Here is a 15,881-nt window from a genome sequence, read left to right on the forward strand (position 1 = left end):
GTTTCAGTGTTGTGCTAATAGGTCTAGCAGGCTGGAAGTCTTTTTCACTTTTACAAAAAGAAAAGGAGTACTTGTGGCACCTTAGAGACTAAGCTACTCTGAAACCTGTCATTATGCAAGGCACTGCATTTAGCCGTATGGAGTGGAAATCCATCAACTGCATGAAAAAACTTGGACAGAATAGTCTCTAAGGTGCCACAAGTACTCCTTTTCTTTTTGTGAATACAGACTAACACGGCTGCTACTCTGAAACCATTTTTCACTTTTAAGTACTAGGTCCCCTCCGGAAGACTCACCAGGCTGCAGCAGCCAGCTGTGGTGGGAGCCTGCAGGAAGGGTCAGAACAGGGATAGGAAGAGTCAGGTGGGTGGAGACTAAGACTCAGGGGTGCCCCAAATTTTCAGGTGCCCTATGGATGGCCCTGCAGTAGAACCTCAGAATTACATACACCAGAGTTATGAACCGACCGGTCAACCGCACACCTCATTTGGAACTGGAAATGAGTTTGGGGGTTGGACTAGATGACCTTCTGGGGTCCCTTCCAACCCTGATATTCTATGAATCAGGCAGCAGCAGAGACCAGAAAAAGAAAAAAAAAAAAAGAATAGAAGCAGCAAATACAGTACAGTACTGTGTTAAATGAAATATACTAAAAAAATTAAGGGAAAGTTAAAGAAAAAGATTTGACAAGGGAAGGAAACTGTTTGTGTTTATGCTCAAATAAATGTGTTAGTCTCTAAGGTGCCACAAGTCCTCCTGTTCTTTTTGCAGATACAGACTAACACGGCTGCTCCTCTGAAGCCTGTTTCTGTGTTTGTTTCATTTAAATTGAGATGGCTAAAAGCAGCATTTTTCTTCTGCATAGTAAAGTTTCAAGGCTGCATGAAGTCCATGCTCAGTTATAAACTTTGGGAAGAACAACCAGAACGTTTTGTTCAGAGTTATGAACAGCCTCCGTTCCCGAGGGGTTCGTAACTCCGAGGTTCTACTGTATAGCAACCAAACTTAGTACCAAGCATAGTAGATTACCACGAAATGGCAACAATTATCAAACACTTAACAGCAGAAACCAAAGGAAACCAACATTCTGAAGGGGCCAGGCCGGGCGAGCAGCTCTGCCAATATCCATTAGTTAAATTATTATTAACAGGCATCCTATGGTTCCCATACAGCGAAGTAGTAACGATATTATAAGGAGATGGAAAGGGAGCACACGCTCTGCAAACGTACGGTCTCCTAACCGGGTATGTCAAGGATCTTCCCGCGTATTACTCTCTAATTTGCAATCTTTTCAGTGTGCCAAACCAGCCGGAGTTGTGGTAATGCAGCTTGGTGCGGTGAGCGAGCCCTTGTATGTGTTGGGGTTTACTTTCCCAGGGCCACTTGTCTCCCTCCCCCGTTTCAATTTACAATCGAACACTGCTTCCCTTCCCCATATTAAACAAACATTTAGCGCAGTGGGGGAGAAATTTCACTGCTGCCACAAATGGTAAATGACTGCACCAAAGAAGACCCCCAACCAATCCAATTGAACAATTGCCTCTTCCTCATTGACTTCAGACTTCATGTCCTCGGGGTTTGAGCTCATAGAAGGTGTTCGGGTGAGGGAAGAGGCTGAAGAAGCTGAGGGGAGATTCAGAGCGATGGGGGGATGGCACAGCAAGGGGAAAGAGATTGGGGAGGGCAGGTGTGGGGGAAGAGGAAGGCAGGGGATGTGGGGAAAGGGGCCAGCAGGGGCAGGCTGAGAGGAAGAAAGTAGGAGGTGTCAGGGAGGGCAGAAATCGCTGTCCAACTAACTCAGCAACCCACACTGGGCTTCTCCTCTGCTCTGTTGCTCAGCTCCTGTGCAGCTTGCAGGGAGCAGAGCCACTTCTGAGACATGGGGTGTCAAGCTGCCAGGCTTTGAGGCTCCTCTGCACCTGGGCGGAGAGCCCTCGGACCTATCTTCCACCGATGAGCTTCTTTCTGTTTGAGTCACCCGTCCTTTCTGTGCTGGCAGAGAGGCGGCGACAGTCAGCTGCATTGTAGGCTCGATATCTCCTGTATTGGCAGCCACCCTCTCCAGCAGGGCCATCCTAGACTCAGGGCCATCAGCTGCAGCCATCTTGTTCGGGAGGGGCAGGGGGCATGGCTCTGCTCACTCTGTTTTTTCAGCTACTTGTAGAGCTCCCAGTGGACAAATCTTTGCCTGCTGACGTTCTGGAGATTTTGGGGCTACCGATTCCTTTACTGGGGGCTGGGCAGGGGCCCTGGACTCTGGAGGGAAATGGAGATTAGCAGATGGCTCTGGAGCTCCAGGGATTGGCTCCTCCATGCCACACAGTTCACAGCCCAGTGGGGGCTTTTACACAGGCTAATAAAAACTGCAAGTCCACTCTGCCCCCAGGGAGTGGTTAAGGAAATGCTCGGTCCTCCTTGGGTGTTGGAACAACCCCAGTTTGATTTTTCGCTGCAGTTCCAACCCTCTCTTGATGCAGATTTTCTTTTTGGAATTTTCTTTGGTTTCTTCTTTTGGGCCAAATTGTTAACATTTGAAGAGCGAAAACAGCTGGGTTCTGAGGAATGATTTCCCCCTCTGCTGCCTACAGCTGTTCTTTGGCTGATTGTAAAATTACTGTCAGCGTGCAGTAGCTGGCAAAGAAGCCAAGGACAGACTAGGAGAAGCGCCAATAAAAACCCTGTGGCCCAAAATGAAGGGATCTGTCCAGTGCTTAATTTGTAATGAAAGTGGTGCCGGGGCTCAAGCTGTGTTTTTACTTCCATAATTGACACGGGGAGCCCGGAGGTGCTGGGACTAGGAACTGCCAGGCCCAGAGGTGCCGGGGCTCTGAACTGCCAGGCTCAGAGGTTCTGGAGCCCTGAACTGCCAGCCCCAGAGGTGCTGGGGCTCAGCCCTGGCAAGCCCTGGCACCAATTAAGCCCTGGATGTGTCTGGAGCATGAGAGGGGACCTGCTGCTCTCCTCCCCCATCCCTTTCAAGAAGGTGAGGATGCGTTGCAAGGAATCAGGTGTGTGTGTGGGGGTCTATCAGTGTCTCCCTGAGTTTGCTTACCCATAGCGTGCGATATTTGCAAGTGAGAGAGGCAGTCAAACCTGATGCTCTGCCCTCTGATCAGCAGTTGGGGTGCCCGGGGGAGGTAGCGGGAATTTGTACATTAGCTCCTGCCGCTCCCATTAGGGGGCTGGTGAGTTCTGGGGCTGATCCCTTGCAGTGGGAAGCAGGTAGAAGTGAGTGATGGTATTATCTGCTGAACGCCAACAGTTAGCTTGGTGCCACAGAGAAATAAATGCTTCTTGTCCTAGGAGCGTACAGTCAACTCGCCTGAGCCAAAGCCTGTTGACTTCAGTAGGCAGACTTCTATTGATGACAGTGGGCTTCAGAGCTGGCCCTAATCAGACAATATAACCTGGACACTGGTGACTGGAAGACGCTGTTAACAAAAGATGTTCTCAGGCTCTTTGCTTGGAAGGATGGTGAAGGACAGTTATTTTGTCTCACCCCAGAAGTGGCTGCATTTCAGTGAACATAAAAGCCATACTGGATCAGACGCATGATCCAGCTAGCTCAGTACCCTGTCCCCTGGCGGTGACTGGTGCCAGGTGCTTAAGAGGGAATGAACAAAACACACAGTTTTGAGTGATCCATCCCCGGTTGTCCAGTCCCAGCTTCTGGCAGTGAGAGGTTTAGGTGGTGGATGATGAACCTCATTGTTTTTCCTTTGTAATCTGTATCAGATTAGTAAAGTTTGCAAACTGCTTTTTGAGAGGAAAGGTGCTCTCTGAATGTAAGATATTAACACCAGGGTGCTGCTGGGTCCCATTGTGCCGCAGAGCCCTCCAGCAATGACGGAGTAACAAAATAAGAATTTTGGGGTGTCCCAAATCTTAAAAACATCCCCGCTTCCTTTTGGTGGTGAGCCCCGGGACCCCTTAGCATGACTTGAGAGACTAACGAATGGGAAGATGCAATAAGAGCTGTTGAGTTCAGCTCATCACTTAACTCCATTTGAAATGAGGCTGTGGGAATGTTCTGAAGTTTCTTACGTACGGGATGTCATTGCTTTAACACCTGTGCTGTAATGAAACCGGCTATCGGTGCACAAGAACTCAGCGCACACGGTCTGTGATTGGTTTCGTGTAAAGCACAAGTGTTTGGTCTGGATAACTTACACGGATCTTGAAACTTTTCCAGTTCTCCTTCCGGGTCTGTTCATTCTTGGTTGATACAGGGTTATTTCTATTGTGGCTTCTGTAAGGTTTTCGCAAAGATCCCGTGTTTGGACAAAGAGGGTAATGGGGGAGTGAAAGTTTGTCCAAGTTATTAGCAAAATGAGAAGAGAGCCTTCATTTTTGGTTTAGACGTTCCTCAGACTCGGTGCCCTGTTGACTCAGAGGGACCAATCCCGAACTCTCTGACTTCAATGGGGGCAGAACTGGGCCCAATATGAGCATGACCCTTGTGGTTCTATACTCCGGCCAGAATCCGTTTACAGATGGCATTCCTTCCCCTGGCACTTTGCTTCTTGAGTCTCTTCATTGTGGTAACTGAGCACATTGCAAACAGAGAGATGCGAAACTCATCACCATAATGAGAAGATTTTTGTCCCACTCCCTAATTTAATTGATCTGTTCAGAATCTGCTCACGGCAGGAGGGACCAGTGTATGGACCCTTGAAGTGAGAAAATATCCGCCCTTCCTACAGGGAATCAAATATCTGCTCTCTTCTCCAAACACAACCACACAAGCTCTTCGTACCAAGTTCATCCAGTTGAAAGTAACTGACTCCTGGAACATGGGCACTTTCATATTGCAACAGACAGAGGCCAGCATCAAATGCTTCAGAGGAAATAGTCCAGTCTCCATAATTCCCTAACTAATCAATACTGTGCCCCGGGGGGAAATTTCTTCCCATCCACATCTGGTGATTGCTCTATGCATAAGGATTGATCGAATTTGCCATTACATAGTGAGTCAGTCGCTTGGATTGTACATGGATGACGCTTTGCTAACTGGAAGGAATTCAGTGAGAATCTTTTGACAAAAGAGGTAGCTATAAATTGGGGTGTGTCTTTTTGGTCCCAGGAGATCTGAGTGTATTTGTGTGTAAAAGAAAAGGGAGTAGAGAGATCCTGGAAAAACCCATAATTCATTCACTGGCTCAAACAGGGCTCTGCTGGATTGCTGGAATGCCATGGGTTTCCTCTGTCGGTGCATGAGAGGGAGAGAGATTATTATAATGAGCAGGCACAGCTAGCGTAAAGGGCTACATAATTAATTTTGGAAATAGCAGGGCCTTTGTCCCAGCAGATTCTGGTGTAAGAGCTGCCACAATTTTCTGTTTGTCCTCCAGGACACACAACTGCATCGCAGTGATGTTGTGTCATGACATCTTCTCACTGTGACTGGAACGGGCAAACTGCTTTGGATAAGATCAATGACTACCTGAACCTTCAGCCAAACCTCCAGCTGGCCTTCTGTTGATGTTTGAAAAAGTTTGGTTAATTTCTGTTTTTTCCCTGTCCTGTGACACTATTTGGTTCCATCAGGACCCAAAGCAGAAGCTCCAGACAACAGCGCAAGAGAGCGTTCTCGCAGTAGCTCTAACCAGGATGGATACACATGCGGTGCACAAATTTGTCAGAGCATATATTGAACCAGTACAACATCCCGGAGATAGGGGGCGGCGTGTTGGCAGAGGTATTGTCTTTTTGATGCGGCATAAAACAGAAGTCCCGACTACGGTGCCCATTAAAGATTTCCTGGCACGAGAGTTAGGGATCTTAACCAGGGGGTTTTGTCCGAATTCCATTCCGGTAACCGATTCCTTCTGGCCTAAAATTCCCCTTCGCCGTTTCTGCTGTGTATGGAATTCTTCTTCACCTCCTGTCCTATGCTCTTGTGCATGGTTTCCCTTTATGGCAGAGTCTGTCCACCTGTATATCTGTAGGGCCTCTCGATTGCTTGAGGCTTCAGGGCCCGATGAAGCTCGGTGAGCTAGTTCCTTTGGGCAGGTTAAACGCACTTTGGGAGCATACAACCCCAGAAGCTAGGAATGCAGAAGTCCTGTTAGATCATCTAGTTTCTACGTCTTGGGGCTGTGTAAGCTTGTTCCCTACAGAACATCTTCTAGAGTGTTGTGCAGTCTCCTTTTAAATGACTCAAGTGTTGGAGCTTCCACCATGTCCAGTGGTCCGAGATCACTGTTGGGACCCTTTGGGGTGCAAGACATGCTAGGAGTGGACATCAGACCCCTCCCCTTCCCAAATCTAGGTGGCTAAAAAGCTGCTTGGAAGAGGCCCTTAGATCCTATGGTGAGGAGCACCATAAACATGGTTATAAAAGGAATCAAAATTAACCCATTCGGTTGGTAGGCAAGGTCTGTTCCTCCCCCTGTGGGTTTTCAGGAGAGACAAGCTGAACTAGGAAGAGAAAAGAGATGTCACATGGTGTTTTTAAGGAGAAAGTTGCCATTTGAGAACTTGTCCATAGCAAGTGCCCATGTTGGGCATTTCGATCGAGTTTGTATTATAAGGAAAAGTGAATGCTGGCTCCTTTTGTCAGTGTAGAGTGTGTGCCATGGTGGATTAGTGGTTAGAGTCAGAAGAACTGGCTTCTGTTCCTCACTTTGGGTGGTCATGTTTCTAGTGGGCAGAGGGCATTTAAGCACTGGAATAAATTGCCTAGGGAGGTTGTGGAATCTCCATCACTGGGGATTTTAAGAGCAGGTTGGACAAACACCTTTCGGGGAGGGTCTAGATAATACTTAGCCCTGCCTTGAGTGCCAGAGACTGGACTGGATGACTTCTCGAGGTCCTTTCCAGTCCTGTGATTCTATGATTAGGAGTCAGGACTCCTGGGTTCTCTTCCTGGCTCTGTCAGTAACTGCCTGTCTGACCTTGGTCAAGTTACAGAACCCCTTTGTGCCTCATTTTTCCTATCAAAATCAATACACCACAACTTGGGCAAACACCGATCTCTGGAAAGTTTTATACTTAGTTCCTGAAAAGCATAGCGAGGCCATTGATAGGGTGGCCCAGTGTGCAACTTGGGTCACTGCAAATAGTGTGTGTGAAGGCAGGTGTCTCCAAAGAAGGGGCAATCAGAGGGACTGTGGTTTCTGAGCTCTGTAACTTCCACTTTTGAAATGAGCGACAGACAGGGAAACACGCTCGGGTGCTTGTATGCAATGCTGGATTTTTTGCTTCCTGCTCCTCCTGGTGAAATCTCCTTACTTAAGACCCGTTGTTTATGCAGTTTCTCTAAGGAAGTGATTGCTGGGGTTTTTCAGCTAAATTGGCCACCCTGCAGAAGTAGATAAATTAGAATGGTGCTGTCCCGGGCTCTGTTATGATCAGGAAAGTTTCTTTTAGTCACGAAAGTGTCTCTGTGTGTTTGTGTGTGTTCATGCACATGCTGGTTTTTTTGTTTCTTCTTCAAACTTAGATGAGCTGAGTGTAGCTATTTTTATGCAGCGGCAGCAACAGACCAAGGAAACCAAAAACCGTAGTGTAGGTTAACATATTTTTTGTTTGTTTGTTTCTAATTCAGATCCATCATGGAGCTGTGTGAGCTCACCGATTAATCTTTTCTTAGCACTCTTACTCATGCTGTCTGTCACATTCTCACATGCACACACACACAGTCACACTCTCTGGCACACACACACGAGGTACGTCTACACTGCAAAGAAAAAATCCGTGGCTCTGAGTCCCAGAGCCTGGATCTTGTGGGACAGGGACTGCAGGACTGAAAACATCAGCGTAGACCTTTGGGCCCAGGCTCTGAAATGCAGTGAGGGGGAAAGGTCTCGGAGCCCAGGCTCCGTCTAGTGACCCGGGCTCTGAGACTCGGTGCTGTGGGTTTTCCTTAGCAGTGTAGACACACATAGACACACACCTTTTTCCGTCCTGTGTGTGGGCGTGGTCAGACATGGCAATACAGTCCTTGTGGCGATCCTGAAACTAAGCAAGTGCCTTGATGGGGCGCCCAGTCTTTGTCCAGCCAAAGAATCCAAGGGTTGCACCAATCATGTGACAATGCCAAAGAATCACTGAATGTGATGCTTTCTTCCAACACTGAACAAGGAACTCTAGTGGATAAGGAAAACTGTATCCTCCCATGAGAGACTCTCTCTCTGCTTCACTGTAGAGCTTCTTCCCAGAGCCTTCTCCAAATCCACAGGTGCCTGGCGTCCTGCTACAGATTTAAAGAAACTTGGATATGTCTTCTCCTCTCCTCCAGCCCCCTTTTGTCCCTGTATGAGCAATCGTTAATGAGGCTGTTTCACAACGCCTTGTGACCTGGAAAATCTGGTCTTTCCCTGTGAAATCTGGTCTTTTGTGTGCTTTTACCCTACACTATCCAGATTTCACGGGGGAGACCAGCGGTTCTCAAACTGGGGGTCCTGGCCCAAGAGGGAGTTGCGGGGGGTGCGTCACAAGGTTATTTTAGAGAGGTTGGGGTATTGCCACCCTCACTTCTGGGCTGCCTTCGGAGCTGGGTGGCTGGAGAGCGGTGGCTGCTGATCGGGGCCCAGCTCTGCAGGCAGCAGCACAGAAGGAAGGGTGGCAGTACCGTACCCCCTCTACAATAGCCTTGTGACCCTCCACAACTCCCTTTTTGGGTCAGGACCCCCACAGTTCCAACTCCATGAAATTTCAGATTTAAACAGGCGAAATCATGAAATTTACGATTTTTTAAATCTGATCAAATCGTGAAATTGATCAGAATGGAGGGTGAATTTGGTAGGGCCCTACACATTAACCGCTTCATAACCTTATCAAGCTCCATTTTCCAGCTAGTTGGGTTGTTGGCTCCCCTGCTGCTATGCAGAGGCGGTTCCAGAACCTTGGTCCTTCGATGGGCAGAGACCAGCCGGGCAGCTCCCCGCAGTGTCGGCTCTTCCTTGGTAAAGGGAGGACTTCTCTCAGCAGGGTTGTCTCTTCGCTATGGTTGGGTGTTGTCTCTCAGACTGGAAGTTGGTACCCCTGCTACGTAACTGGGCCAACCGGGTCTTATAAACTTGCACACAGAGCCTGTGCCGTCTGTTTTATTACAAGGTTTGCAGGCTAGGGGGCCTTTTGAATCATCAGCTGCTCCTGGATTCTCAGGTGTAGAGGTGATCTTTCTTCCTCTGCCGTTTTTGCCCAGCGTGGAGGTGGTACCCTCTCCCTCGGAAGTCAACCTTCAGCAGCTCTCCATGCCTTTGGTGGCCCGTGGGTTGATTGTTGGCCTATTGGGCTGTACTTGGGGCTACGTGTGAAGACAACTTAGGGGTATCAGTACAATAGTGATGTTCTCTGAACTGGGCATGGGGGGCATTGGCCTTCGGAGAGGGGAGTGTTGAGGACTCCATGACCTCAGCAGAACTTTTAAACAGCTGAACAAGGCTCTGCAAAATAATGGGGCCATGTTCATCCGGGTTCATTTCTGAATTGGCTTCTGTTTTTCTGGGTGCAGTTCAAGGAGTGGATTTTCATCTGTTATGCCCCAGGGCTTGGCCTGCCCTTAGAGTCATCCTCTGTGCCCCATCCTGGCAGATGAGATGGCAGGCCTCTATAAGGGCATACCTACCTGTGCTAACCTGAATCCAGTGCATGTAATGATAACAGTGAATGATGGCTTGGAGCAAGCTAACGAGCAGCGCATGTACCCAGGGTCCGTGCTCGGCTTCCACTATCTTTGCTTAGCCTGTGCTGTGTTGCCTTTCCTGCTATAGTTATCTCCGCTAACTAGATTCCATCTATCTGGGAAAGGCTCAGCTGCACCGCTTCTGCTGTGTAGACCTACTCTGACAGCCCCCAGATCTGCACCTCAAGTGTTCAGTCTGTCTGTATATTGGTGTGATGCTCTGTACCTCGGGGGAACACCCTGCACCCTCGTGTTCCTCCTTATAAAATGATTGTGTGGTATCCAGTGCAAAGTTTGTCATGTGGGGTGTCTTCAGAAGGCTCATGATACATGGAGCATTGCTGTTATAGTACTGTTGTAGGTTGAAATTTCATGTATATTATTATGAGGCTGAAAATGTGTCCTCATGGCTTAAAACAAGTCCAGGCAAAAACTCTCCGGGAGCAGAGGCCAAGGCAAAATTCTCCAAGAGCAGAGGGGCAGTTCACACCTCATCAGGGCGAGTATGGGACAAACCCATCCCAGCCTCACAGGAACAAAGGACCCTGGCCTAGGCAGCAACAAAGGATCTGTTGGACTCTCGAGTGAGTCACCCCCCTTCCCTTGGTCAGTTTGGGACTGCGATGAGGTAATGCTCACCTGACTTTGAAAGGAGGGGGGAAGGCAAGAGGGAAGAAAGGACATGATAAAAGGGAGAGACGTTTGCCATGCTCTCTCTCTCCCACCTCCATCTACAGACACCACCACCAAGCCACTGAAGCGCTGATCAAAGGGGAGAGCCTGGCTGAAGAGCAACCAGCCAGCCTGTGGTGAGACGCATCTAAGTTTGAAAGGGCATTGAAAGTGTTAAGATCAGCTTAGAATGCGTTTTGCTTTTATTTCATTTGACCAAATCTGACTTTGACTTATAATCACTTAAAATTCATCTTCATAGTTAATAAATCTGTTTGTTTCTTCTACCTGAAGCAGTGCGCTTGGTTTGAAACGTGTCAGAGACTCCCCTTGGGATAACAAGCCAGGTGCATATCAATTTCTTTGTTAAATTGACAAACTCATGTAAGCTTGCCGCATCCAGCGGGCATAACTGGACACTGCAAGACGGAGGTTCGTAGGGTTGTGTCTGGGACTGCAGATATTGGCTAGTGTCATTTGGTTGCACAATCCAAGCAGCGGCTGGCCAAAAGTGCTTACTCACGTAGCTGGGAGCAGCTTACATGCCAGAGGCTGTGCGTGACCAGCCCAGGAGTGGGGGTTCTTGCAGCAGAGCAGGGTAAGTCTGGTTCCCAGAGTCAAGGATTGGAGTGACCTAGCAGATCACACCGGTCCAGATAACACCAGGGGAACATCACAAGTGGTTTCCCCTTCCCCGTCAGTCTGAGAAAGCTGGAGTTTATTGACTTTCCGAGCATATAGCAACGTCTACTGTATCTAGATGCTCATGGGCTCAGGCATTTCGCGAGCAGAGCAGGTTTGCTCCGTGTGCTGGGGGAGTTCTGCTGTAGATAAACTGCTATCCTGTTCTGTTGTGTGTATCTTGAATTGATGTGAATGCCTCCAGAGATTATTGATGGGTGCATATTTTATAAGTCAAAGTAGTGATGAGTGGCTTCAGAGTGACCTCTACCCTCTAGGTCCCTCTTAATTGTTGTACTCCTGACATTTCACAAGTGTGGCTTCTGTCTGAAGGAAATCCAGAGTTGCCTGAAAGATCTGGGTTTAATTTTATGAGGCAGTGCGGGCTAGTAATTAGAGGATGGCATTGGGACCCTGGAACTCCTGAGTTCTGACTCCGACTTACACAGCAATGCCACCTGTGGCTTTGGGCCAGGCACGTTGCTCTCTCTCTGCCTCAGTTTCCCTATCTGTAAAATGGGGATAATACTATGGTGCCTCCTCAGGTGGGAGAGTTAAATTCAGAGGTCAGAGTCATCCCTGGTGTAACTCAGTTGACATCAGTGGAGTTACACCAGGGACTGAATTGGCCTCCTGCGTGTCAATCGCTTTGCACACATTACACAAGAGAAGCAGCAGCGTTACTGGTATTTCAGCAGATGCTGCAAGTGCGTGGCAGGGTCCTCAGAGGGTTAACAGCAGCATGAGTCAGTGAAATGTGACGGTGACTGGCAGGCTTTGTGATCTGCCTATTTATAGCAACAGGAAACTCCTCTCTCTGGAAGGCCGGTACTGCAAAATGCACCAGGGTCACGGTGCTGGGAACAGTGAACCTCAGGCTGATGTGAAGCAATAACCCGGCTCCAGCTGGGCTGGGGGACGTGGCTGTCACAAGGGATAAATCGCCCACTGTTGGGAAGGGCCCGGATGGTGCCGCAGTGCCCTTGGCCATGGGGAAGGGTGTGTTTTCCCCAATAACCTTGGTGCTTATTGCTCACAAAAACCATTTAATGTCGCTGTTGGGCCAGCGAGTTAATGAGCGCTTAGGTGCTGGTGGCGGGACCCAGAGCTCTGGAGATGGAAGGCCTCTGCTTACCTGTGGCGCAAACTTCCCCATGCCAGCTGCTGAGTGAACTGCTGGGCTCTGTGTTGCGTGGTGGGGCACAAGACCTGCCAGACACCCTCAAGGAAATCGATGAGCTTTGAGGGACCGTCGGGGGTATCAATGACAGATTTATCCCCTCACCCTTCCACCTTCCCCCCAGCAAAATGTAGCTACTGTATCTTGGCTGTTTGGATACTTTGTGAAAGTCAGCTCTGGAGGGGGGTGGAGAGATGGCTTGCTCCCTGCCCCAGATGGAATCGGCTAAGGCAGGGGCAGTCAGTTATTTTTTGTCAAGGTCCAGATTTCTTGGTTAAGACAGAGTCAAAGTCCGGACTCCAGAGGAACACTTTTCAAGCCACAAGTGACCCCATTCAACAAACACATACAATGCTGTGTAATGCCTATTGCTTATATTTTTAGTGCATTAAATGAAAAATAAAACCAAACCACTGCACAACCTAAAAATAACCTCCAAGAAAGATGTAATTTATCTGAGACTTTGAGAAAGTACTTGGATAAAATGTGAAACAGATGCAAATATTGGCATTAAAAACACGTTCAGACAACTGTTTCAAGTCTTGAATGAGTTTTGTCACACACGATTATTGTAATGTAGGCATATCTGCATATAGATAGATAAACATATTCAAAACTTTTCAGCCTTTTGTGGTTTATTTAACATAAGTATCAGAGTTTGACAGAAAAATAACACTTAGTACACATGAACTCTTTATTTGTTATGATTCAAGTCTTTCCAATAACCAATACACACCCACCTACACGTGTATTAAGCAAAAGAATCATGCATAATTACTGTGAAATACCTGTTAAATTACTGAAAATGTAATTTTATACAGCACTACAAATTACGACTACTTCAACTACCTGAAGCGGGGTTCCAAAGAGGATGGAGCTCGGCTGTTCTCAGGGATGGCAGATGACCGAAAAAGGAGCACTGGTCTCAAGTTACAGTGGGGGAGGTCTAAGTTGGATATTAGGAAAAACTATTTCACTAGAAGGGTGGTGAAGCACTGGAATGGGTTCCCTAGGGAGGTGGTGGAATCTCCATCCTTAGAGGTTTTTAAGGACTGGCTTGATGAAGCCCTGGCTGGGATGATTGAGTTGGGGATTGGTCCTGGTTTGAGTAGGGGGTTGGACTAGATGACCTCCTGAGGTCTCGTCCAACCCTAATCTTCTATGATTCTATAAATTTAAAATAAAATATGCGTGAGTGAAGTATAACTATAGTGCTCCCTAACAGTGGGGAAAGTGACATGACCTCTACTGGACAAAGGCCTTGAAAGCTGGAGTGAATTCAGTCAAGGCAAGACGGAAGCAATTGCAGAGATGATTATCAGCCAGAACAGAGTGATTATGTGATTTACTGGTTTCAGAGTAACAGCAGTGTTAGTCTGTGTTCGCAAAAAGAAAAGGAGGACTTGTGGCACCTTAGAGACTAGCCAATTTATTTGAGCATAAGCTTTCGTGAGCTACAGCTCACTTCATCGGATGCATACTGTGGAAAATACAGAAGACGTTCTTATACATACAAACCATGAAAAAATGGGTGTTTACCACTACAAAAGGTTTTCTCTCCCCCCAGCCCACTCTCCTGCTGGTAATAGCTTATCTAAAGTGATCACTCTCCTTACAATATGTATGATAATCACGCTATCAGAGGCTCGTTCACCTGCACATCTACCAATGTGATATATGCCATCATGTGCCAGCAATGCCCCTCTGCCATGTACATTGGTCAAACTGGACAGTCTCTATGTAAAAGAATAAATGGACACAAATCAGATGTCAAGAATTATAACATTCATAAACCAGTCGGAGAACACTTCAATCTCTCTGGTCACGCAATCACAGACATGAAAGTTGCGATATTACAACAGAAAAACTTCAAAACCAGACTCCAGCGAGAGACTGTTGAATTGGAATTCATTTGCAAATTGGATACAATTAACTTAGGCTTGAATAGAGACTGGGAGTGGCTAAGTCATTATGCAAGGTAACCTATTTCCCCTTGTCTCTTGGCCCAACTTGATTATCATACACATTGTAAGGAGAGTGATCACTTTAGATAAGCTATTACCAACAGGAGAGTGGGTTTGTGGGGGGTGGGGATGGGGAGAAAACCTGGATTTGTGCTGGAAATGGCCCAACTTGATTATCATACACATTGTAAGGAGAGTGATCACTTTAGATAAGCTATTACCAACAGGAGAGTGGGGTGGGGGGGAGAGAAAACCTTTTGTAGTGGTAAACACCCATTTTTTCATGGTTTGTATGTATAAGAACATCTTCTGTATTTTCCACAGTATGCATCCGATGAAGTGAGCTGTAGCTCACGAAAGCTTATGCTCAAATAAGTTGGTTAGTCTCTAAGGTGCCACAAGTCCTCCTTTTCTTTTTATGTAATTTACTGTTGTTCATGGTTGAGAAGGCTGACTCACACATGTATGTCGAGCCGAACATAGTCAAATGTTAAATGCCATCTTCCTCAAGTGTGGATACATGGAGTCCAGCCCAAGGGTTGTCCAGAAAGTTTCAGATGTAGTTTCAATGTGCAAACATCTAGAAGATAATAAGGGAATAAGTAACAGTCAGCATGGATAGGTCAAGAACAAATCGTGTCAAACCAACTATATAATTGAAAATGATCTGGGCAAACTGGAGAAATGGTCTGAAGTAAATAGGATGAAATTCAATAAGGACAAATGCAAAGTACTCCCCTTAGGAAGGAACAATCAGTTGCACACATACAAAATGGGAAATGACTGCCTAGGAAGGAGCACTGCGGAAAGGAACCTGGGGGTCATAGTGGACCACAAGCTAAATATGAGTCAACAGGGTAACTGTTGCAAAAAAAAGCAATTGTCATTCTGGGATGTATTAGCAGGAGTGTTGTAAGCAAGACACGAGAAGTAATTCTTCCGCTCTACTCTGCGCTGATTAGGCCTCAACTGGAGTATTGTGTCCAGTTCTGGGCACCACGTTTCAGGAAGGATGTGGATAAATTGGAGAAAAGTCCAGAGAAGAGCAACAAAAATGATTAAAGGTCTAGAAAACATGACTTATGAGAGAAGGTTGAAAAAACTGGGTTTTTTTAGTCTGGAAAAGAGAAGACTGAGAGGGGACATGAGAACAGTTTTCAAGTACTTAAAAGGTTGTTACAAGGAGAAGGGAGAAAAATAGTTCTACTTAACCTCTAAGGCTAGGGCAAGAAGCAATGGGCTTAAATTGCAGCAAAGGTGGTTTAGGTTGGACGTTAGGAAAAACTTCCTATCTGTCAGGGTGGTTAAGCACTGGAATAAATTACCTAGGGTGGTTGTGGAATCTCCATCACTGGGAATTTTTAAGAGTGGGATAGGCAAACACCTGTCAGGGATGGTCTAGATAATACTTATTCCTGCCTTGAGTGCAGGGGACTGGACTGGACTACCTCTCGAGGACCCTTCCAGACCTACACTCCTACGATTCAATGTGCTGCATCTTCAGCACTTTGTCCGCTTGTAAATCGTAAGCTCCAGCTGTAGTTTTGCTTATTCAACATTTGGAAAGGATACTTTTGCTTGTGTAAGCGGGGGATAGTCCCGCTCTTGTGGGAAACTTTCCTGGCTTCTGCACTACCCCGGTGAAGTGGGCTAGCGAAAGGATCTGAATCCTCGCTCCCGCTTCCATTACCCAGTGGCCTTCCTGCCCTTGAGGACTCCCCTTCCACTCTCCTGTCTGCCAGAGTCCTCGTCA

General features: G+C 47.2%; 1 protein-coding gene across 8 annotated transcripts in view; it reads left to right on the forward strand.

Annotated features, from left to right (window-relative positions):
- ARAP1 (ArfGAP with RhoGAP domain, ankyrin repeat and PH domain 1) overlaps positions 1-15,881 on the forward strand; it is a 232,190-nt gene that overhangs the window by 59,824 nt on the left and 156,485 nt on the right. Inside the window, exon 1 of one of the 8 annotated variants that reach the window (XR_012157518.1) lies at positions 10,813-10,901. The exons of the other annotated variants lie outside the window; for them this stretch is intronic. The gene's annotated coding sequence lies outside the window, so the exon portion shown is untranslated. Of the gene's footprint in view, positions 1-10,812; positions 10,902-15,881 lie in introns of those variants that run through there. 8 annotated transcript variants of the gene reach the window in all.

The sequence above is a fragment of the Lepidochelys kempii genome, chromosome 1 (assembly GCF_965140265.1).
Source record: "Lepidochelys kempii isolate rLepKem1 chromosome 1, rLepKem1.hap2, whole genome shotgun sequence".
Taxonomy (NCBI): Eukaryota; Metazoa; Chordata; order Testudines; family Cheloniidae; genus Lepidochelys; species Lepidochelys kempii.